General features: G+C 33.1%; 1 protein-coding gene and 1 long non-coding RNA gene across 12 annotated transcripts in view; one reads left to right on the top strand and one right to left on the bottom strand.

The window, feature by feature from the left end:
* Positions 1-25,479, bottom strand: part of Rgk3 (Rad, Gem/Kir family member 3) — a 103,829-nt gene that overhangs the window by 53,944 nt on the left and 24,406 nt on the right. The window lies entirely within an intron of this gene.
* Positions 20,532-24,472, top strand: LOC105662900 (uncharacterized). 7 transcript variants are annotated; one of them, XR_013037627.1, is made up of 4 exons: positions 20,532-20,696; positions 20,827-21,041; positions 21,206-21,515; positions 21,597-24,472. It is a non-coding gene; the product is annotated as an uncharacterized LOC105662900 (long non-coding RNA). The 7 variants fall into 7 exon arrangements; XR_013037631.1 differs by lacking the exon at positions 20,532-20,696 and having other exon boundaries at positions 20,730-21,041; positions 21,597-21,762; positions 23,540-24,472; XR_013037629.1 differs by lacking the exon at positions 20,532-20,696 and having other exon boundaries at positions 20,730-21,041; positions 21,597-21,762; positions 22,200-24,472.

Genomic DNA, 25,479 nt, shown 5'->3' with positions numbered 1-25,479 from the left:
TGAAAATTTAGAAATCTATAAATTCAGAATGATAAAATTTTGTAAAATGATAAATCTACAAATTTCCAAATTTGCAATCCATAAAATTTACAAACAGTATCTTCAAAATACCAAGTTTTAAATTTGAAACTTCGCAAAAGTCATTATAGAAACTAATGAAATACTTGAAAAATTTCAAACAATCAAACTCCATATAAGTCACATATGTAGAATACTTCACACATTCCTCTCAACACATTCCAGCACCGCCATATTATTTTCGCTGATAAACTATCGTTGGTTTCCAGTATTTTCTCTGCATTTCATTGCATGGAGCACACGTGTCGCTTGATATTTGTTCTTGCAGTGGACGTGCACGAACTTTAGTGAATACGAGCGTGAACACAATGCGGTTATCCACCCATGCGTAAACTCATATCACTTGACAGCGAATTTCAGGATCCAATCATCGAGAAACCTGATTCGCAATGTGGCCCGTTGATTCTACGCAATTTAATCGTCATCGAAAAATATCTTCTTCGTGGTTAAATGATCTTTCGAAAACTCTAATGGTTTTTGGTCGAATTTTTATTCGTTGCGATGATTTTCAATGGGTATTTCATGAATCACGGAGCATATGCTAGGTAATGTTGTCGTACGTAATTTTGATCATTGTTCGGACAATGTTTGAATCAGTATCACTTGTGCAGTGATTATACACAGGCATGTTGAAAGTTATAGTAAAGATGGTTTCAAGAATTTTAAATTTCTAAATTCTAACATTTCTGAATTGATAAATTGATGAATTGATGGATTGATGAATTGATGGATTGATGAATTGATGGATTGATGGATTGATGAATTGATGGATTGATGAATTGATGGATTGATGAATTGATGGATTGATGGATTGATGGATTGATGAATTTCTGAATTTCTGAATTTCTGAATTTCTGAATTTCTGAATTTCTGAATTTCTGAATTTCTGAATTTCTGAATTTCTGAATTTCTGAATTTCTGAATTTCTGAATTTCTGAATTTCTGAATTTCTGAATTTCTGAATTTCTGAATTTCTGAATTTCTGAATTTCTGAATTTCTGAATTTCTGAATTTCTGAATGGATGGATGGATGAATTTCTGAATTTCTAAATTCCAAAATCCCTAAATTCCAAAATCCCTACATTCTGAAATCCCCAAATTCCAAAATCCCTACATTCTAAAATCTCAAAATTCCAAAATCCCTACATTCTAAAATCTCAAAATTCCAAATTCCTATATTCTAAAATCCCAAAATCCCAAAATCCCTACATTCTAAAATCTCAAAATTCCAAAATCCCTACATTCTAAAATTCCAAAATCCCTACATTCTAAAATCTCAAAATTCCAAAATCCCTACATTCTAAAATCTCAAAATTCCAAAATTCCTACATTCTAACATCCCAAAATCCCAAAATCCCAAAATCCCAAAATCCCAAAATGTCTACATTCTGAAATCCTTAAATTCCAAAATCCCTACATTCTAAAATCTCAAAATTCCAAAATCCCTACATTCTAAAATTCCAAAATCCCTACATTCTGAAATCCCTAAATTCCAAAATCCCTACATTCTAAAATCTCAAAATTCCAAAATTCCTACATTCTAAAATCCCAAAATCCCAAAATCCCTATATTCTGAAATCCCTAAATTCCAAAATCCCTACATTCTAAAATCTCAAAATTCCAAAATCCCTACATTCTGAAATCCCTAAATTCCAAAATCCCTACATTCTAAAATCCCAAACTCCAAAAATCCCAAAATCCCAAAATTCCAAAATCCCAAAATCCCCAAATCCCAAAATCCCTAAATCCCTAAATTCCAAATTCCCAAAATTCTAAAATCCCTAACTCCCTAACTCCCTAACTCCTTAAACGCCTAAATCCCTGTATCCCAAAATCCCTAAATCCCTAAATCCCTAAATCTCCAAAAACAACTACATTTTATAACATTTTACACGTACAGCACTATCTATCTACAAAAATCATAATTCTTGAACGTGTACGTTTAAAATAATAACACGTAAAGTTTTCGATGCGAGAACGTGCTATAACAATACTATAGAAAACTTATTTTAAGCTTTCGTTGTGCGTTATTCATAGCGCTAGACTGGTTATACGCTAACTATTCCTAGAATGTATTTTCGTTTTAGAACTGATATTTAGACGTTCGAGACAAATACACGAGTTTCTGATGAATACGACATTTCTAGAAAAACAAACATATCGTATCGTTGATCCCTGCTATTAAAAGTCTATAATTTTGCGATATATTCATTTATGTGCATATGTTACATATCGTTCGTTTAAAGATGTCCTTTGATTTTGAGGAATTATGTCAAGTGACCTTTGAAGGATTCAATCAAATACGTTTCAGTGAATATTTATTAATATTGGACAACGTTTAATCGCCTTTTATTGCTATTATTGATTTTATTTTTAACTGACAAAAAATTATTACAGTGAAATTTCAATTAATCTTTAGAAGATTGTGAACAGTTTTTAATTTTATAGACTTCTAATTATTTATTATTTTAATAAAAACTGTAATGGTTAAATTGTATTACAATAGTTGTATGTGCATACGTTTATTGATGTATGTTATTGCTATTCAATTTTTGTTTTACGATTATTGACATATCAATTAATTGATGAATTGATGAATTGATGAACTGATGAATTGATGGATTGATGGATTGATAGATTTATGGATTAATGGATTGATGGATTGATAGATTGATAGATTGATAGACTGATAGACTTATAGATTGATGGATTGATGGGTTGATGGACTGATGGATTGATGGATTAATAGATTAATGGATTGATGGATTGATGGATTGCTGGATTGCTGGATTGATGGATTGATGGATTGATAAATTGATAAATTGATGGGTTGATGGATTGATGGATTGATGGATTGATGGGTTGATGGATTGATGGGTTGATGGATTGATGGGTTGATGGATTGATGGGTTGCTGGATTGATGTCTTGATGGATTGATGAATTGACGGATTGTTGGATTGATGGATTGATGGGTTGCTGGATTGATGTTTTGATGGATTGATGAATTGACGGATTGTTGGATTGATGGATTAATGGATCGATAGACCGATAGACCGATAGATTGATAGGCTTATAGATTGATGGATTGATGGGTTGATGGATTGATGGATTGATAGATTGATAGATTGATAGATTGATAGACTGATAGACTTATAGATTGATGGATTGATGGATTGATAGATTGATAGACTGATAGACTGATAGATTGATAGGCTGATGGATTGATGGATTGATGGATTGATGGGTTGATGGATTGATGGATTGATAGATTGATAGATTGATAGACTGATAGACTTATAGATTGATGGATTGATGGGTTGATGGACTGATGGATTGATGGATTAATAGATTAATGGATTGATGGATTGATGGATTGATGGATTGATGGATTGATGGATTGATAGATTGATGGATTGATAAATTGATAAATTGATGGGTTGATGGATTGATGGATTGATGGATTGATGGGTTGATGGATTGATGGGTTGATGGATTGATGGGTTGCTGGATTGATGTCTTGATGGATTGATGAATTGACGGATTGTTGGATTGATGGATTGATGGGTTGCTGGATTGATGTTTTGATGGATTGATGAATTGACGGATTGTTGGATTGATGGATTAATGGATCGATAGACCGATATAACGATAGATTGATAGGCTTATCGATTGATGGATTGATGGGTTGATGGATTGATGGATTGATAGATTGATAGATTGATAGACTGATAGACTTATAGATTGATGGATTGATGGGTTGATGGACTGATGGATTGATGGATTAATAGATTAATGGATTGATGGATTGATGGATTGATAGATTGATGGATTGATAAATTGATGGGTTGATGGATTGATGGATTGATGGGTTGATGGATTGATGAATTGACGGATTGTTGGATTGATGGATTAATGGATCGATAGACCGATAGATTGATAGATTGATAGATTGATAGATTGATGGATTGATGGATTGATGGATTGATGGGTTGATGGATTGATGGATTGATAGATTGATAGATTGATAGACTGATAGACTTATAGATTGATGGATTGATGGGTTGATGGACTGATGGATTGATGGATTAATAGATTAATGGATTGATGGATTGATGGATTGATGGATTGATGGATTGATGGATTGATAGATTGATGGATTGATAAATTGATAAATTGATGGGTTGATGGATTGATGGATTGATGGATTGATGGGTTGATGGATTGATGGGTTGATGGATTGATGGGTTGCTGGATTGATGTCTTGATGGATTGATGAATTGACGGATTGTTGGATTGATGGATTGATGGGTTGCTGGATTGATGTTTTGATGGATTGATGAATTGACGGATTGTTGGATTGATGGATTAATGGATCGATAGACCGATATAACGATAGATTGATAGGCTTATCGATTGATGGATTGATGGGTTGATGGATTGATGGATTGATAGATTGATAGATTGATAGACTGATAGACTTATAGATTGATGGATTGATGGGTTGATGGACTGATGGATTGATGGATTAATAGATTAATGGATTGATGGATTGATGGATTGATAGATTGATGGATTGATAAATTGATGGGTTGATGGATTGATGGATTGATGGGTTGATGGATTGATGAATTGACGGATTGTTGGATTGATGGATTAATGGATCGATAGACCGATAGATTGATAGATTGATAGATTGATAGATTGATGGATTGATAGATTGATAGATTGATAGAATGATGGATTGATAGATTGATAACTTGGGAAAGTAATAAATTGACAAATTGACGAATCGAAAAACCAACAAATCAATCCATCGACAAATCGATAAATCAATAAGCTAATAAATTCACAAATTGGTAAGCTGACAATTTGAAGATTTCAGAAGTCAAAAGGTCGAGTATTTAATTTCTGGAAACGTGCAATTTGAAATATTAAAAAATTCAAACACTATTAATTTGGCAATAAGCTTGATTTGAAGCGTACTCAAAAACCTTCATATCTCCAAACATCAGAATTTCAAATGTCGATTAATAGGAATACTTCACAAAGGAAGAAATAAAAGCCGAAAATTCCGAAGTAAAGAATTTCCCTCGCAAATGAAATCCAGGTGTCAAAGAGTCCACATACATGCTGCTGCCGAGAACCACCTCTACACAGAAGAAGAACCATCAACTGTTAAAGGATAATTATCTCTCGCTACGTTCCTCTCAATTATGCGAAACAGTCGAGCATAAAAACAACGTTAAATAAGCTAATAACGGGATCCGAGCGATCGGCACAGGTCAGCAGCATCGTTATTCCCGTTGAAACATTCGAATAATAATCGCGTGCGTGTGACTTTTGATGGACGATTTAATCCACAAGCAATTTTGCCCGATCTGAAGCTCGTATTGATCGACCGATTTTACGAGGGAAAACCGATTAATCTGCGCGATGCGAAATTCTATTTCGCGCCACGTGTTCTCTCCAATTTTCCAGTTAAACAAAGCGAAAAAAGAAAAACAAATAACGGATCGGTCTTACGATTCCCGTTTTAGCTTCTGCATAAACTTGAACTTCCACGATCGAACGGTTATTAAAAGTTCAACGGAGAAAATGATTTTCGAACAAAATACTTCTCGAATATTTGCTTATAGGTGGTTTGTTGCGTTGAGAATTACCTTATGTGGCAAGAAAAATTGAACTGTAGCTGTTTCGCCGCGTGAAAAACGCTCTATAAAACTGTCTCCAACGTTTATGAACATCTCGTATATAAACCTCTTGACGGTACAACAACTGCAGTTAGGAACCTTGAGAAGAGTTAATATTTTCCTTACAGTAAAATAGGTGAAACGTGACGATAAAGAGGAAGTTGGGATCTAAATTTTTGCGGGGAGATTGCCAAGGAGGGGGTTTTAAATTCCTTTTTTAAATTATGATGCTACAGAAGTTTATTTGCCAAATAATATTCTGGGTTATGTGATGTTTCATGTGGTTATTGAATATCAAGCTTATTTTAAGTGGTTGAAATGATAGAAAATTTGAGAAGTTGGAAAGAGGGGTTGGAAATTTGAGAGATTGCAAATTTGAGAAGTTGGAAAGAGGGGTTGGAAATTTGAGAGATTGCAAATTTGAGAAGTTGGAAATTTGAGGGGTTGGAAATTTGAGAGATTGCAAATTTGAGAAGTTGGAAACTTGAGGGGTTGGAAATTTGAGAGATTGCAAATTTGAGAAGTTGGAAATTTGAGGGGTTGGAAATTTGAGAGATTGCAAATTTGAGAAGTTGGAAATTTGAGGGGTTGGAAATTTGAGAGATTGCAAATTTGAGAAGTTGGAAATTTTGAGAGATTGCAAATTTGAGAAGTTGCAAATTTGAGAAGTTGGAAATTTTGAGAGATTGCAAATTTGAGAAGTTGGGAATTTGAGAGATTGGAATAAAATAAGCTTATCTTAAGTGGTGATGATGGAAAATAGTTAAAAAAATGTTAAGCATTAATTGTTAAAAAAAATTAAATTGCTTAAAAAATTAATAATTTGCTTAATAGCACTAATGGTTGTTAACAAAATGGTAAACATTGCATTTGTTGTATAATAATTTATACTAATTTGTAATGTTTTCAACATTTAGAATAAATAAATTGAACCACCATTGATATTTAATATAAAAAGTTAGCTGTTAACATTATTCATCTTGTGTATACACTGGACGTAACATTGAACGACTATAGTAACCTTTACTCACGAAAGGGTCAGTTTTTTGTAAGTACAGAGAAAATATAAAGGTCAACCTTGCTATTTTTCTTTTTTTTTTTAAACAGAATGGCTTACCTTTTTTTATAAAGATCAATTCTTCGAAGCACTTCGCGTAAAGTGTTTTCAAGATATAATGTTAAAAGTTAAAAAGAATCAATAGTTCTTACTCTAAGTTTAAAGGCGAGATTTTTTCGAAAAGTTTGAAGTGCGTCACAAATTTTTTAGCGAAATACTTAGAAGGGTGAAGTACGAAACTTTAGACAACAACTACTGGGTTTTGTGATTTTTAAATTAAAAAAATATAAGGTTTGTAAAAATTATGATTTTTAAATTTACAAGTTTAATTCTCAAATTCATATAATTTAAAACTTTCAAATACGCAAATTCACAAATGTACAAGTGCATAAATCTGGAAATTCATAATTGACAAATCCTCAAATGTTCAAATTATGAAATTTCTGAAATACACAAATTCCTCAATCTCTAAATTTTCAGCTTCTTAAATTTGCAATCTCTCAAATTTCCAACCCTTCAAGTTTCCAACTTCTCAAATTTGCAATCTCTCAAATTTCCAATCCCTCAAATTTGTAACTTCTCAAGTTTTGCAATCTCTCAAGTTTCCAACTTCTCAAATTTGCAATTTCTCAAAGTTCCAACCCCTCAAATTTCCAACTTCTCAAATTTGCAATTTCTCAAAATTCCAACCCCTCAAATTTCCAACTTTTCAAAGCAATCTCTCAAAATTCTAACCCCTCAAATTTCCAACTTCTCAAATTTAAAAATTTACCAATCTCCATATTTGCAAATTCCCATGTTCCTAAATTCTTAAACTCTCAAATTCTCAAATTCCTAAAATCGCAACTTCTCAAATTCCTAAATTTCCAACCCCTAAATCTTAAAACACTCAAATTCCTTAACTTTCAAAAATTTCCAAAACTCTCAAACTCTCAAATTCCCAAATATCCCACAACCTCAAAACCCAAAAATACCCTAACAACTTAATACAAACATTAAACCACCTTTCATTGAATCCCCAATATTTATAAAAAACAATTTTCATTGTTCCAACAGTGAACACAAACTAAAACAAAATAAATTTTGTTATTTACTAGCTGCGTGCGAATAGAGTCACACGAATCCCCATCGAATTCCAACGGATCAACCCCGGGCAAGGGTGCCTTTCATTGTCGTTCACTGACAATATCTATGAAAAGCGTTCGATGTCTGATTGAAATAGGTATCGTTGACTGCCACGAGCTATTCTTTTGTTTCACAGATAGAACGAGTGACACTTTATTTCGACTTATTGTTCACGGATTCTTTGATAACAAATCGTATCATCGTCTTTGGCGATGGGTTGAAAAAGGAAAGAGGCTCGCTGTTCATCAATTTCTTTTTTTTCTTTTTTTTTGATAAGTTACTTGATTCGTATTGATGTAGGAAAAAACACGAATCGTTTATTCATTATTTTTTATTTTTTGATGTATGATGCATTTTAATGGATACTTTCAAGATATTTTGATAATTTTATTGGGTTCAAATTTTGGGTTCTGACGTTTGTGGATCGGGAAATTCATAGATTTAATGTTCATACAACTTCAAATCCGTAAATCCACAAATTTCTATATTTTCAAATTGCTAACTGCCTAAGTTCCTACATCCTCAAATCCTCAATACCCACATCCTCAAATTCTTACATTTTTATATTGTTACATCCCTAACTCTCTACATCCCCAAATCCCTACAATTTCAAATCGATACATCGTCAAATTTCTACACTTTCAAATCCCTACATCCTCAAATCCTAACATTCCTAAATCGTTACATCCTCAAATCCTTATATGTCTAAATTCTTACGTCCTCAAATTCCCACATCCCCAAATCCACATATCTCCAAATCTTCACATTCACAAATCCACATATCCTCAAATCTTCACATCCCGAAATCCACACGTCCCCAAATCTTCACATCCCGAAATCCACATATCACCAATTCCTCATATCTCTAAATCTTCACATCCCCAAATCCACATATCCCCAAATCTACATATCATCAATTCTACATATCTCTAAATCTTCACATCCCCAAATCCACATATCCCCAAATCTTCACATCCCGAAATCCACATATCACCAATTCCACATATCTCTAAATCTTCACATCCCCAAATCCACATATCCCCAAATCTACATATCATCAATTCTACATATCTCTAAATCTTCACATCCCCAAATCCAAATATCCCCAAATCTTCACCTCCCCAAATCCACATATCCCCAAATCTTCACTACCCCAAATCTTCACATCCCGAAATCCACATATCATCAATTCCACATATCTCTAAATTTTCACACCTCCAAATCCACATATCCCCAAATCTACATATCATCAATTCCACATATCTCTAAGTCTTCACACCCCCAAATCCACATATCCCCAAATCTTCACCTCCCCAAATCCACATATCCCCTAATCTTCACTTCCCTAAATCCACACGTCCCCAAATCTTCACATCCCGAAATCCACATATCACCAATTCCACATATCTCTAAATTTTCACACCCCCAAATCCACATATCCCCAAATCTTCACATCCCCAAATCCACACGTCCCCAAATCTTCATATCCCCAAATCCACATATCCCCAAATCTTCACATCCCCGAATCCACACATCCCCAAATCTTCATATCCCCAAATCCACATATGCCCAAATCCACATATCCCCAAATCCACATATCCCCAAATCCACATAAGCCCAAATCCACATATATCCAAATTCACACATCCCCAAATCCACATATCCCCGAATCCACACATCCTCAAATCCACACAGCCTCACATCCCCACATCTCCATATCCCTACATCCCCAAATTCCTACATCCCCAAGTCCCCACATCCCCAAATCCCTCTATCTCAAAATTCCTAATTCATCCTTAAATTTTTTACCAAAATAATAGTACATAAAACGTTAACATGATGCAATAAGTGTAATTTCAAGTTTGAGACGACTTTGCACGGATTTTGATACTAGTATCATTAGTGTTGTCGATGTGATGCACTCATGAATACTATTGAGAAAGAAATTAATACCATCCTGTCAATCAATAATGATGTTGTTGTTGTGATAATAATAGTGTCTGTACTGATCTTTAGCCTCATATAAAAATAACTTCAAGGTAAGTAAATATCGTAATGCATCAAAATGAGAGTGTTGTGAATGAATGTTGCCCCACCTTCATAAGCAATGAAAATAAAAATCGATATCGTGAAATTTAACGTTTTAGGTGTTTTATAAAATTTATCTAAATATCTGCCGGAGTGAAAATTTAATGCAGTAATAATTTGAATAATTTATTATTTAGGAATGTAGCTGTATAAACCTTGTAATATTATTGAAATCGAATGAAATAATTTATATTCTCTTAATTACATGCAGTTGCATAATTTATGTATCTACTGTGAATAAATTACAGATCATTTTGATTATATGACGAATAATTACTACAAACGAATAAAATTATTACATGTTATACAAGTATATCGTGTTAATTACAGAATACACAAGATAAATGAATAAAGTGACATCAATTTGCAAATTTTGAATTTAAATACTGATTTAAAAAATTATAAAAAAAACATTGATTTAAAAAATAATTTAAAACATTATAAAAAACCATTGAGTTAAAAAATGATTTAAAACATTATAACAATCTTTGATTTAAAAAATGATTTAACACATTATAAAAAAAGAGAACAAAGAACATTTAACCACAACAAGTTCAACTTTCATCATCAACTTGTATCTTCTTTTTCTTATAATAAAACTGAAACGCATCGCAGAATTATTATACACAAATCAGTTAATTTTAACAACACCTTATCCCATCGTCCCGAGAACGGTTTAAGTTTCACCCTTTAGGAGAACCAAACGACTCTCAGGGAAAAAAGGGTTCTGCCCCGACTCATCTTTCACCAGCCATATTTTTAGAACAGTTTACAATGTTGCTTTAAAACGCAGTACCCTCGTGGACACATACGTTCAACTAGTACCCTTGTGTGTACTGGTTAAACGAAATCATGCCATATATACGGTAGTCGACAAAAATCGTGTCAAACCATAAAGGGACAGTTTGTCAAACAACTATTCTATTAATAACACTGGGCGTAGTTACTCTAGCGTTAATAACTTTTTTACTGATAAATCATTTTCATTTTTGCATCACAGATTTTTATGTTTCATATATGTTTTGGGGAATTAATATGTAGGGAATGGGCAATTTTTTAAATAATACAAGTTTTTTATTTTTTATATTATTCATTGCAATTTTAAGTTAATATTTTCAATTTATAAATTTTTTATTTTTGATATTTTTCAAATTCTCAAGTTTGCAAATTTCAAATTTTTCATATCATTCAATTTTGAAGATACACAATTTCCCAAATTTTTAAATATACAATTTTTCCAAGTAAGGTTCAAATATATAATTTTCTGAATTGCCATATTTTTAAATAGTAACATTGAAAATTTTTATATTTTCAAATTCTCATTTTAAAATCTCTAATTTTCCAAATTCTCATATACCCAAATCCTCACATCTCCAAATTCTCACATCCCCAAATCCTCACATCCCCAAATCCTCACATCCCCAAATCCTCACATCCCCAAATCCTCACATCCCCAAATCCTCACATCCCCAAATCCTCACATCCCCAAATCCTCACATCCCCAAATCCTCACATCCCCAAATCCTCACATCCCCAAATCCTCACATCCCCAAATCTTCATATCTTCAAATCCCGAAATGCCCAAATTCTCAAATCCCCAAATCCTCATATCCCAAAATTTTCATGCCCCCAAATTCTCAAATCCCCACAATCTCAAATCCCCAAATCTTCAACTCCCCAAGTCCTCATATATCAAAATCCTCAAATCTCCAAATTCTCAAATCCCCAAATTTTCAAATCCTTAAATTCTCAAATCCCCAAACCCCCAAATCCTCACATTTTCAAATTTCTAATCTCTAAAATAAAAATTCCCAAATTTCAAAGACCTCTAACTAATTTATTTCCTCCCACCACCCACCCCATATGAATGTTTTCTATAGAAACAACCTATCAATTTTATAAAATCCCCCCAACATACAATTTTCTCTACATTTTCTCAAATACTTCGCATCCATCAAGTGTCACACTTGTTCTGAACCACCCTATACAATTTTCCATGTACCAACGCCAGTATCAAGGCTCTACCTGTTCGAGAAAATGCTCGGTGAACCGTGAAAGAAATTTTCATTTTATTTCACTCGACTACCCAAGCCTGTAATTAATCATTTTCCGTGCGGCAAGGTGTCAGCCCTTCGTTGTTGGTAAACACGAGCTTCCCTTTAACCAGCTCAACCAGGGTCCGCCATTTATTTTTAAAACGACGTCTATTTTCGAGGCTGGCTGCCTCCTCGATTCACTTTTATTAACTTTCATTACCGCGAGAAATGATTTGCTGTCGACGTTTTACTCTTGTTCAAGTACAAGCCTTGAACTAATATATGAAGTAATATAGATAATTATGTAGTATTAATGCAATTATTTGTAGGCAATTGTTTCTTGTATACTACTGTGGAGAGACGTTTTTGGGTACCGAAGATTTATTTAGAAGACTTGTATATTGAGATTTGCTTTTTTCAAACTTAGATTTTAGGAATTAATGAAGTTAAAAATTTGAAATTCTCAAATTCAGTAACTTGGAAAATTTGGGAATTTGGGAATTTGGTAACTTGGAATTTTGGGAAATTAATAACTTGAAAATTTGGAAATTTAGTAAGATGGGAATTTAGAAATGTAATCACTTGGAAATTTGGAAATTTAGTAAGATGGAATTTTAGAAATTTAATAACTTGGAAGTTTGAAAGTTTACAAATTACAAAACTCAAAAATCTAGAAATCTAGGAATCTAGAAATCTAGTAATCTAGGAATATAGAAACTAAGAAATTTATATGTATATTAAAATCATTATATACCAAATTATTTATTCACATCTTTCCCATCTTTTCAAGAAACTACACTTTTCCTAAAAATAGGTCGCAAAAATTCAATGTAAGAAAAGTTTCAGCAGTAATTACCCGATAACTTTAATCTCTAAAGTTTGAAGTTTAAAAATTCATTATCAAAACTAATCTTAAAATAATCTGCAGAAAATATAAGAAAATGTGAACATTATTAACCACAGAGATAAACCTTTCGGTGATTTTAATTCTATTTACTAGTTAAATATACTAAACGATTACTCTTGCATTATTCGATTGCCTTTTGCTTCATAATTCTTCAATTATACTGGCTGCTTAATTTCATCCCCACAAATTCGAATCAATATCGAAGCTTTTAGTTGAACACAATGAAACTGCGATCAAATTACGGTTGCTTAATTAAAATTAAATTGACAAACAGTCGGCTGTTACTTTTCAGCGAGGAAGCTTGGATGGTCGGTGAAATAACGATTTGTTGATATTGAGGGGTTGAAGATATACTTTGTGAGGTGTATTCTGTGTCATAAATAAATCTGAAATTGTTTTGCAGAAATGTATGATGGATAATAACTGTGTCCATCAGGAGTATTTATTTGAAACAACATACAGGGTGTCTCACAATTAATAGGTCCCTGAAATGGGGGGTAACTGACGTGATTCTAAGTAAGCTTTCCCTTTGCAGAAACGGGGTTTGAAGCTTCGTTTCTGAATTATTAAGGAAAAACACGGACCAATCAGAGCGCGAGACTACGCATGCGCAGACGCGAGAGAGGCAACTTCGGATAACGCGTAGTTATCCAACGGGTGGTAATCCAACGCGTAGTAATGCAACGTGTGGTAATGCAACGCATGGTAATCCTACGCGTAGTAATCCAACACGTAGTAATACAACGCGTAGTAATACAGCATGTGGATATCCAACGCGTAGTAATCTAGCGCGTGCATATTCAATTCGTAGTAATTCAACGCGTAATAATGCAACACGTGGTAATTTTAAGCGTAGGAATCTAATGCGTAGTAATCTAACGCGTAGTAATCCAGCGTGTGGATATCCAACGCGTAGTAATCTAACACGTGCATATTCAACGCGTAGTAATTAAACGCATAATAATGCAACGCGTGGTAATTCTAAGCGTAGGAATCTGACGCGTGGTAATTCTAAGCGTAGGATTCTGACGCGTGGTAATCTAACGCGAAGTTAACCAACGCGTAGTAATCCTACGCGTAATAATCCAACGCGTAGTAATACAGCATGTGGATATCCAACGCGTAGTAATCCAGCACGTGCATATTCAACGCGTAGTAATTCAACGCGTAATAATGCAACGCGTGGTAATTCAACGCGTAATAATGCAACGCGTAGTAATTCTAAGCGTAGGAATCTGACGCGTGGTAATTCTAAACGCAGGAATCTGACGCGCGGTAATCTAACGCGTAGTTAACCAACTTGTAGTAATTCAACGCGTAATAATCCTCGCACTCTGATTGCTCCGTGTTTTCCTTAATACTTCAAAAATGGAGCTTCAAACCCCATTTCTGCAAAGGGAAATCTTATTCAGAAACCCGTCAGCTACCCCCCATTTCAGGGACCTACAATTATGAGAAACCCTGTACAAACTATGATACAAGCAAAATGTAAAAATGTTTCCAATGAAGCTTAACTTCTTCCTTCCTTTTAATAAAATATCAAATTAAAATCTGTCACATTTCAAACTCATCAATTCTATACACCCCCAATTATATATTAACAAAAACTGCGTATCACGAATCCAATTACCGTTGTAATAATAAGTTATACCGCATATGCAAATGATGCAAAATAACAAAGCCAAAAAAACGTAAACTGCGAAAAGAAATATTTGTATCGTCGCTAATGTACAGCTTGTCAGCTTGTATAAAATAAATAGAAAAAATATTTCATCACGACAAAATGTCGAGTTGATTGGCAATTCCCGTCGGATGTTTGACGTGAAACGTCATCGACGCGCATGCAGCACGGGCAACGACCCGAGGAGGAGGCAAAATTTAACAGGGTATACGATGAACGATGAATAAAGAATGAAAACAAACTTGACCTCTACTCTATGACAAGTGTAGCTCGATATTTCGCCTACGTATTGTATACACGGCTTGTTATGTCAGGCCTGACACGTTCTGTTCCCGTACAACGTGTTTGTTGCATGTTTAATGGCGTGCGTAACGTTAAAATTGCAACGGAATCGTCTTCGAACGATCTACCTTGACTCCGTGAATTTACGGAGCGCGAAAAAAGAAACGGACGAACTTTGTATTATATTTTATTGCACGGACGTACGGATTTTTGACGTTACCGACGCGTGAGATATTGCACACGCCACGGTCTGGCTTGAATTTAGACGTACTACTGAGGATTGTATAAAACTCGCGCGGTTTTTCATTTTGACGGCGAAACGTGACGTTGAATGTGCAACAAATTATTTATGAGATTGTTTATTGGTGATTGGTGTACATTGTAAGACGTGGCTGCGAATTTCAAGATATCGATGGTGCGATTTTGGTTAAATAAAGAGTACATAAATTAGCTGAAATAAATTGTCTTCTAGAGATTTTATGATACTACACGTGGTAATTCCATGAGTGACGATATAGTGCCTTGTGGCTTTACGCGTGGCGATATAGCACGTGGGAATTCTACTCGTGGCGATATAATGCGTGGAAATTCCAGATGTGGCGATATAACGTGTGGAAACTCTACTCGTGGCGATATAACGCGTGGGAATTCCACTCGTGGCGATATAATGCGTGGTAATTCTATTCGTGGCGATATAACGCGTGGTAATTCTATTCGCGGCGATATATCGCATAGGAACTCTACTTGTGGCGATATAACGCGTGGGAACTCTACTCGTGGCGATATAACGCGTGGGAATTCCACTCGTGGCGATATAATGCGTGGTAATTCTATTCATGGCGATATAACACGTGGGAATTCTACTCGTGGCGATATAATGCGTGGAAATTCTACATGGGGCGATATAACGCGTGGTAATTCTATTCGTGGCGATATAATGCGTGGTAATTCTATTCGTGGCAATATAACGCATAGGAACTCTACTCGTGGCGATATAACGCGTGGGAACTCTACTCGTGGCAATATAGCGCGTGGGAATTCCACTCGTGGCGATATAATGCGTGGTAATTCTATTCATGGCGATATAACACGTGGGAATTCTACTCGTGGCGATATAATGCGTGGAAATTCTACATGGGGCGATATAACGCGTGGTAATTCTATTCGTGGCGATATAATGCGTGGTAATTCTATTCGTGGCAATATAACGCATAGGAACTCTACTCGTGGCGATATAACGCGTGGGAACTCTACTCGTGGCGATATAACGCGTGGGAATTCCACTCGTGGCGATATAATGCGTGGTAATTCTATTCGTGGCTATATAGCGCGTGGTAATTCTATTCGTGGCGATATAACGCATAGGAACTCTACTCGTGGCGATATAACGCGTGGGAATTCCACTCGTGCCGATATAATGCGTGGGAACTCTACTTGTGGTGATACAACGCATGGGAATTGTTCGAAATTTTATTTAGTTTTATAATGGATGATCATACAGAGCGTGACAGTTCCTATTTCTTCTACCCTGAATTTAACATTAAAATAGATGATCGCTACGTCCCCATATTAATGAACTCCATTTAGCTAATTAAATATTTAATAGAGATTTATGCGTTATTTTGTAATAAACCCGAAAGGTTAAATAAGGAAAAGATATATAACTTATTCCACTTTCATAATCACCTAGGTAATTAACAAACTTTGAAAACGAGCTCCTTCCGTATTTCACCGATCTACAAATTATAACTTCGCATAATTATTACTTCTGGGTTCTTTTCTAATTGCACATAGTTGTGGCGATATTTCAAAGGTCATACACTCGTGAAAATACTATACCCGACGAGGAGATTAAATGAAATAAACGAACGTGAAGAAAAATGTGACGTGAACAGACCACGAGAATACAAATACTCCCTTCATCGATCTACAATCTTTCATGACTACTCTATATAGCCGTGCAGCATTCGCTTTATGAGGGTGATTCACCCTCTTCTATATCGTCGAGCATGCTCATCCGAATCGTTCTCCAGGGCGAACGTCCGGTCCGTTACGACCGGAGGAAAATAAAGAGAGAAGGTCCGAAATAAAAGGTGAGCTGTTGCTGATAACGATTTATTTCACTCGAAAAGCAACGCTGCATTTATGCTTTTTTGAATTTTTACAATACTCTTTTTCTAACTATATTCATTTTTTCATCATTCATTTCAATACGTTTATAACTTCTGTCAAACTGTTGACTATTTTATTAGAATTTTTTTTTCTACAGCATATCTATTATTTCTGTGGTATTTTATCAATTGTTAATAGCGGTTTATTTCGCTTGAGATGAACAATATTTTGCACTTTTTATATCTCACTGTCAAAACCATATTGATCGAATACGTAACTGTATCAATTTCGACATGTATAGTGATGTCAAAATAATATCAAATATCTTCTGTTAGAAATACCAAAATTATTCAAATATAGTCCGATTCTAATAAATGTAACATTGCTAAAACTCCATTAGAACATAATCATTTATTTCTGACTCCTTTAACTTTGCTGAAAAATCTTAGAAACTTGTTAATTTATTCGCTACTTCTACAACTCCGTTGAAAGATCTCTCGGACTCAATAACCCATTAATTACTTCCTTTGATACTTTCAGAAGAAAATCTCTGGCTGCAACTTGTCGTTGCAGAGTAAAGTGGGAATCTCAGTTATATCCTAAATTTTGAATAACTTTGCACTTTCCTCTTTTATCATTATTATATTTTCTGTCTGTAACGAGATTTGCAAAATTTAGGAAACTTCATATTTTCAAATTTTAGGATATGTAGTTTCACAAATTTCGGGACTTCTAAATTCTCAATTTTGCAAATTTTGAAATTAGAAAATTTTCAAGTTTCAATATTTTCCACTCCTAATTTTCAATTTTTCAATTCTTCCATTTTTCAATTTGTCAATTTTTCAATTCGTTAATTTTACATTTCTTCAGTTTTTCAATTCTTCCATTTTTCAATTTTTCAATTTCTCAATTCATCAATTTTACATTTCTGCAGTTTTTCAATTCTTCCATTTTTCAATTTTTCAATTTCTCAATTCGTCAATTTTACATTTCTTCAGTTTTTCAATTTTTCAATTTCTCAATTCGTCAATTTTACATTTCTGCAGTTTTTCAATTCTTCCATTTTTCAATTTTTCAATTTCTCAATTCGTCAATTTTACATTTCTTCAGTTTTTCAATTTTTCAATTTCTCAATTCGTCAATTTTACATTTCTTCAGTTTTTCAATTCTTCAATTTTTCAATTTTTCAATTCTTCAGTTTCTTAATTTTTCCGTTCTTCAATTCTTCAATTCTTTAAGTTTTCAATTATTTAATTCTTTAATTCTTTGATATTTCGATATTTTAATTTTTCAATTTTTCAATTCTTCGATTTTTAAATTTTTTAATTTTCCTACTTTCCAACTTTCCCAATTTCCAAATTTTTAATTTTTCAAATCATCAAGCAATACGTATAGATACAGAATTAATAATATAACAATTATCATTTAAATCACGATAGATCACACGTCAATTATCACTGCATCAATCAACGCGTTAATTTCTTTCAATCGTTTAATCCCATTTAATCAATGGTGCCTGTTACCGATAACTTCCGTCGGAATTGAACTTATTAATAGAGTTTAAACGCTGCGAGTCGAATCCCGGAATATTTAACAAGCAGCTAAACGCCGTTTGCCGAGAATAGCATAACACGAGGGAGCGTGTTGTATGCATTTGGCGCGAGTCAATTCGAATCAATATTATTTACTATTTTAAACTAACGAAACGTTAGGGTCATTATGTTTGCCTCCACCGAGTCTAAACTCACCCTATCTTGTTCGTTGACCCCTCGAATATCCTGGCGGAGTATAGTTATACATGCGTGACGATGCAAACGCTCGATACTCAGCCTAGACATTGCCAGCCAAGGAACATATGTCGTTTATTCTCACATGCTAGTTTCGCGATCGAAACCCTTAATAATATAACGACTTCATAAAAACACGATAAACAGCTGCAAGTACTCTCTGCGGACGAGTTGGTGATCGAGATCGATTTAAAAGCTGATAACAGTTATTTGGTCGTCAACTGTCCCACACAAAAGACAAATTGCTTTGAGATAAATAGGAGATGAAAAGTATTGAAGTAATCGTTTGGAATAGAATCCGAAATAACAGCGTTTGTTAGAACTTCAAATACGTACGATGAGAAAAAACTGATTAGTTATGCAAAGTATTAAAACTGAATTAAATCATTTCAATTATTTCAATGAATACTTTAACCAACCACAAACTAACAAGGAAATAGAAGAAAAAGTGTGATTTCACCTAACCGGAAGAAGACTAAAGAAATTGAAAGCGGGCTTTCCAATGAAGTTTGATTAAATTGCACAAAAACGTGATATTTTCATAGTCATTGTTTTCTGTTGGCGAAATTAATTGGCTTCTTGATTTTTCTTACATTTTCTTGTTAAAATAATGATTCATGTTGTGAACACTTCCGGTTCGAGAAACCGCAGATCACCTATCAAAAATTGGCTGCTTAACAAGTTGAATTCGAGATGAGCAATCGAAGGCTGGTTTTTGATGACGCAACTGCGTATCTGGATGGCGAGAATAAAACGCACGAATGGGGCTATTTGTGTCCTCACGAAAAACAATATCCGTCATGTATACATGGTTGCTTATATTTTTAATCACAAATTAAAAATGCACAATTGTACTTGTGTGGTTAAGTGACAAATTTCACATATGAAACTGCATGAAATAATTTTATATCGAAACGTGAAGATAGTATATAAAATTGCTGTCTTTAAAGTGTAATAGAAAAAAAATAGAAATGATGTTTATGATTAGGTTTCTAATTTTGAGTGATAAATTTGGAGTACTAGCTTATAATGTTATTTTTAATTGAAATAAATAATTGTTATTAGTGAACGATAAAACTTGAAGCTTTTGTAAAAGTTACTAGTAAACAATAAAACATAACCTCAAAATAATAGCTACTAGTAAACGATACAACTTGAACCTGTCATAAGTGTTGCAAGTAAACGATAAAACATAACCTACAATAATAATAGCTACTGGTAAACGATAAAACTTGAGCCTGTAATAAGAGTTATTAGTAAACTATAAAATTTAAAACTAAAATAATTATAGCTACTAGTAAACGATAAAACTTAATCCTGCAATAATAACAGTGTCAGGAGCAAAAATAACAGAACACAGTTTCTAACCACAATAAATATATATTTGCATTCTTTAACACTTCGACTCTGTGATACGTGGTGTATAACATAACATAACTGAAGTTGTTTGAAAAAGAAAAACTAAAACGTAAGAGAGCGCAGTAATCGCATGCTCACAAATTATATAATTAATCCAGGAGAGGGCAGTTAAAGTATCGATCTGCATCGATCCACTCTATCAAATAATTTCTAATAAACAACACCTACAATTACTAACAAAACCTGCAATAAACAGGAACTCATAATAGCTACAAATCAATAGAGAATAAAAAGAATAATTAAAAATATTTAAATGTATGCGAAATATCAGTTTGAATAATTCACGACGGTTTACATCCGTCAAATCCTTCAGCTTCCCCGTCAGTTGCCATTGTTGATAAATTCATGAAATACACGTCGTGTTCGATTATTCGCGATACACTGATTAATTGGGTAATTTTAAGTGATTAAATGATTCAACGACGATTCAAAGGTAATTCCATTGACAATAATTGAAAGAGGATTTGGCGGAAGTTATTGGCCAGCTCACCGCCGGTAATATTACACGATCCATCTGGCAGGTGTGCCAACTTGATTAACGAGAAATGTTTTGCTCCGTCTAGCGTCGTACAATGTGCGAATTCTTGTTCGCGTAAATTTCCTGGAAGCTGATTTCCACGTATGAAAGCGTTTCGAACATATTAACGTTTTTCCAAATTCGCTTTTTGTTTCGATATTATTGCAGAGTTCGTGCGGATTTTGTGCCAGTTTATCGAGGAAGGAAAATGTCACGCAGGTGTTTTAGAATAATGAACATAACTGGTGTTCTATAGTTACGGTAAAGTTTTAAATGTTAGTAATTGATAATGTAGTAATTTTGTAGATATGTAATAAGTGCTTGTAATGATTTATATAAAATAATATTTAATTAATTAAATAGTTTAACTAATATTTAAAATTTAGTATTTATTAGTTTACTGTAATAATAATTATTATTTTTAGTGCATAACCTTATCTCAAAGAGTTCCAGAATATTCTCTGCAATGATCCTCCACAATGATTCTAATTTTTAATAAGTAAGAAAATGACACGTGAAATAATGTGTATCCGCATACAATATGAACTTTCTCACAAATTTTCTATGGCTCTCAAAAATTTTGGAATGAAAATTACGTGACATTTAAAAATACGAAGACGCATTGGATTACGCAAACGAGCATCAAGCGCGGAGAAAATATGACGATTTTAATTAGTGAACATGAAGCAACATGAAAGGGACCATTTCAATTAACAGAATCTAAAGTATATCGTGGTGCGTTTAATTATTTGCGTGATCGTCCATAAAAAGATGCATTTTACCCGAATAATTTTAACAATTATCGATTCTTTTTAGGTTAATTGATTGAATAATTTGCACAGTGCTTTTGATGATAATTATAAAGGTCTGACAATACATTTTGCAAAATATAGAGAAGGAAAATTATAGAGAATAAATTTCATAAAAAATTTATCTCTATTTGCAATCAAATGTTGCAGTAAAATTCTTCAATTTTTTCAAGGTGAAAAATTTTTTTAAAATGTAAAGAAAAATTAGGTAAATTTTACAATGTAAAAATTAGAAAAAAATTTGGATTATATTTTAAATTAAATTAACTATGTACATATTTCTTATAAAAACATTATTTATAGAAGCAATGTGTTTTACTTTCTTCTAACTTTATATTGCATAATTTATATTTTAAATTGATTTAATTTACATACTTATTATGAATTAAATTATAACTATAATTTAACATATACTTATTATTAAAGAAACGTTTATAAAAGCAATGAGTTAAATTTCTTCTAATTTTAATATTGTATAACTTGTATAACTTTAAATTGATTTACATACTTATTATAAATTAATTATAATGTTAAATTAATTTAACATATACTTATAAAAGAATCATTTATAAAAATGATCTCAACACAGCAACATACAAAACAATTGCAGCTACACGCCTATTATGCAATTAAGTTTAAGATTATAACGAGCAACGTAGATAGACGTCGCCGCTTGCATAACGGGATTCTCTATGCTTAAAGAGATCCACCGGAAGTAGGATTCCACTGACAAAACAGAAGAGCCACTAGAAATATTAATGTCACGAGACTGGATGAACTTAGCAAGCTCGCTATGGCGATATTCTGTAATTTAAAATCGCTTACGCCCAGAAGGCAAATGTCCTCTCTAAACGGTTAAACCCCGGAAATTATTTAACGAGAAATCGGGAAACGCGATCGAGCATTCAATTTCCTGTGAGATCGATTAAATATCTAGTCGGTGTTTATTATTTACTTGCAAACCTTATGATGGAAGAGGAATTTTCTTCTATAGTTATTTTTTATCAGAAATGTAATTATAGAAAGAATAGTGGAATAAAAAGAAGATGGAATTTGTGGAAAAAAAATCGATGAAATTTTGAAAGGGAAGTAATTTTACTTTTTGACACAAAAATCCAGGAATCCAAAAATCTAAAATTCAAGAAATCCACAAATCTAGCAATTTATTAAACTACCAAACTACCAATTTAAATCCCAAAAACTAACCTGCAAACTCACTGTTCTGAAAACTTTAAAATTAGAAAATTACAAATTTCTCCAAAATTACAAACGTAATTTTTGTAGTTAAAAACGTAGAATATTACCTGATCATTAACTTCTTAATAAGAAAGATCGATAACGTTAACTGATTACAAAAACCAGTTGACTGCAAGTTTGATTAATGAATCAATGAAATAATCATTCATCTCTGATCGCTGGAAAATTTCCTTATAATGCAGCACTTGTATAAGAGCTCTTGTTTTACTTTATTTCTTTAAGAGTTTGTCATGAAGTTTTTTCGAGCAAACTTTCTAACAAATTTCCTCGAGCATCTATTAATTCTTGGAATAAAATTCATATTTTAGCCTGTCGAGAAGTTGGAGACGTACGATGAAGATAAAAATATTAATGTTTCAACTTTCTGATAATTTTTGTTTTAATCGTCAGAATTCTTTAATTAAAGACATTAACGACGTCATTATATATAATATCAAAAGACAAAAATTTGCTTATTTAATGTAACAGAAATTTATCGTTTTACCAAAAATAAAAATTGATGCTTGATATTTTAAAAAACTTTATAAAATTTACAAAACTATTTTATATTTTTATTTTTCATATCATATAAAAAAATTCATTGTAAAATTTATGTAATGTATACAATTCATGTATATAATTTACATTATTATTATTGCAGTTTGTAATTTATAATTTATAAAATTTATAAAATAATTTATAAACTATTATTAGGTATTATAAAGTATTCGCTATTCGAATACGGCAATAAAAATAATCGTAAAGCCCCGAAACCACGGTTCGTTAAACAATCATTCGCCGCGGAAATCTGAAATGCAGGCAGAAAGAGAGGAATGAAGAAATAACAAATATTGGCGATCACGTGGATCGAATGTTTTCATAGAAATCTACGCCGACCGGGGGATAAAATAGCAAGATGAAATATCGGTGCGAAGATGAATCATCTTGAGAAACGTCCAAGTAAACCCTTTCTTCAGTAACAGTGCCTCCTTTTGTTAATCTGACTCATGGCAAGATATTTTCAAAACTCTTTGTCGATGACCAATAATTTACTTAATTGACAAACTGGGCAAAAATTTACAGCTAACAAGCTATGGGAAACAAATATTTTCAAGAAGCTTTAGTAGATCTTTTTGATCGACCAATAATTTACTGACAAAATAGGAAAAAATTTACAGCTTACAATATTTTAAAGAAACTTTGGTAGATCTATTAGTGGATATCAATGCAGACATGGCTATAATAAAATTTGACAATATTAATTAAATTTAGGTAAGAATAACAGAAATTGTATTGTCTGTGAAATAAATTTTTGAAATAACGAAGTAATAAAAGTGAAGAGGAGGCAATAGAATGTTTATAACATGAGTAGTGTACTGAAGAAATTATACAGTACATTACTATGTACTGAAGATATGTGAATATAGTCTAAATATACTGTTCGATTAGATAAACAAAAAGCAATGGAAGGATACGAGTCAGAAAGATTAACGAAGAAACTTATGCATATGTAATTGATTAAGGACAATGCACGTGATAGAAATCCACGCATATATGATGTCTGATCAATGAATTATACACACTACTGTAATCTCGCGCTGTATATGATTATAAAATATAAAATGAAGGTTAAACTATTATTGAAAATGCAAATTGTTATGCTTTCATATTCCTGAGTCTATAAATCCCAAACCTAATTTGTTAGACCACAAAATTCCTAGATTGCCAAATTACTACATTTTCATATCCCTAGACATACAAATCTCAATGTCAAACAGCTAATTAATTAAATACGTCTCCAAATTTGTAGGTCCACAGATACCTAGATCCACATATTTCAATATCCCAAAACTCCTATATCACCAAATCTTACTTTCATAGCCCTAAATCCACAAATCTCAATATTATCAACTAGCTAAGTTAAATCCTATATTGTTCAATTGCTAAAGACACAGACACCTAGATCCACAAATTTCAATATCCCAAAACTCCTACATCACCAAATTTTACTTTAGTAGTCCTAGATCCACAAATCTCAGTGTTATCAACTAGCTAAGTTAAATCCTATATTGTTCAATTGCTAAATCCACAGGTACCTAGATCCCCAAATTTCAATATTCCAAAACTCCTACATCACCACATGTTACTTTCATAGCCATAAATCCACAAATCTCAATGTTATCAACTAGCTAAGTCAAATCCCACATTGTTCAATTGCTAAATCCACAGATACCTAGATTCCCAAATTTCCGTGAACCAAAACTCCGACATCACCAATCTTACTTTCATAGCCCTAACTCCACAAATCTCAATATTATCAACTAGCTAAGTTAAATCCCATATTATCCAAATGCTAAATCCACAGACACCTAAATCCTCAGACTTCAAAATCCCAAAACTCGTAAATCTCCCCAAATTCCCATATTCTTAGATCCCTAAATGAACCCCTCCTCAACATCCCCATCCTCCCCATCCTAAAAAGCTTTGAAAATCATCGGACACCTTTTTCTTCGTCCCCACATCTCCAGGAAAGCTTTGCGTGACTGTACGCGGTAGCTTTTCTCGATGCCCGGTTGTAATTACACGAATAGGAAAAGCTCGTACGAATCGAGAGCAGAGGGGATTAACGAGTAAACGACTTTCACGCGCGTTCG

This window comes from Megachile rotundata, chromosome 3 (assembly GCF_050947335.1).
Source record: "Megachile rotundata isolate GNS110a chromosome 3, iyMegRotu1, whole genome shotgun sequence".
NCBI lineage: Eukaryota > Metazoa > Arthropoda > Insecta > Hymenoptera > Megachilidae > Megachile > Megachile rotundata.
Note: the sequence above shows the minus strand (reverse complement) of the source record. Positions and strands in the feature narration are given on the sequence as shown.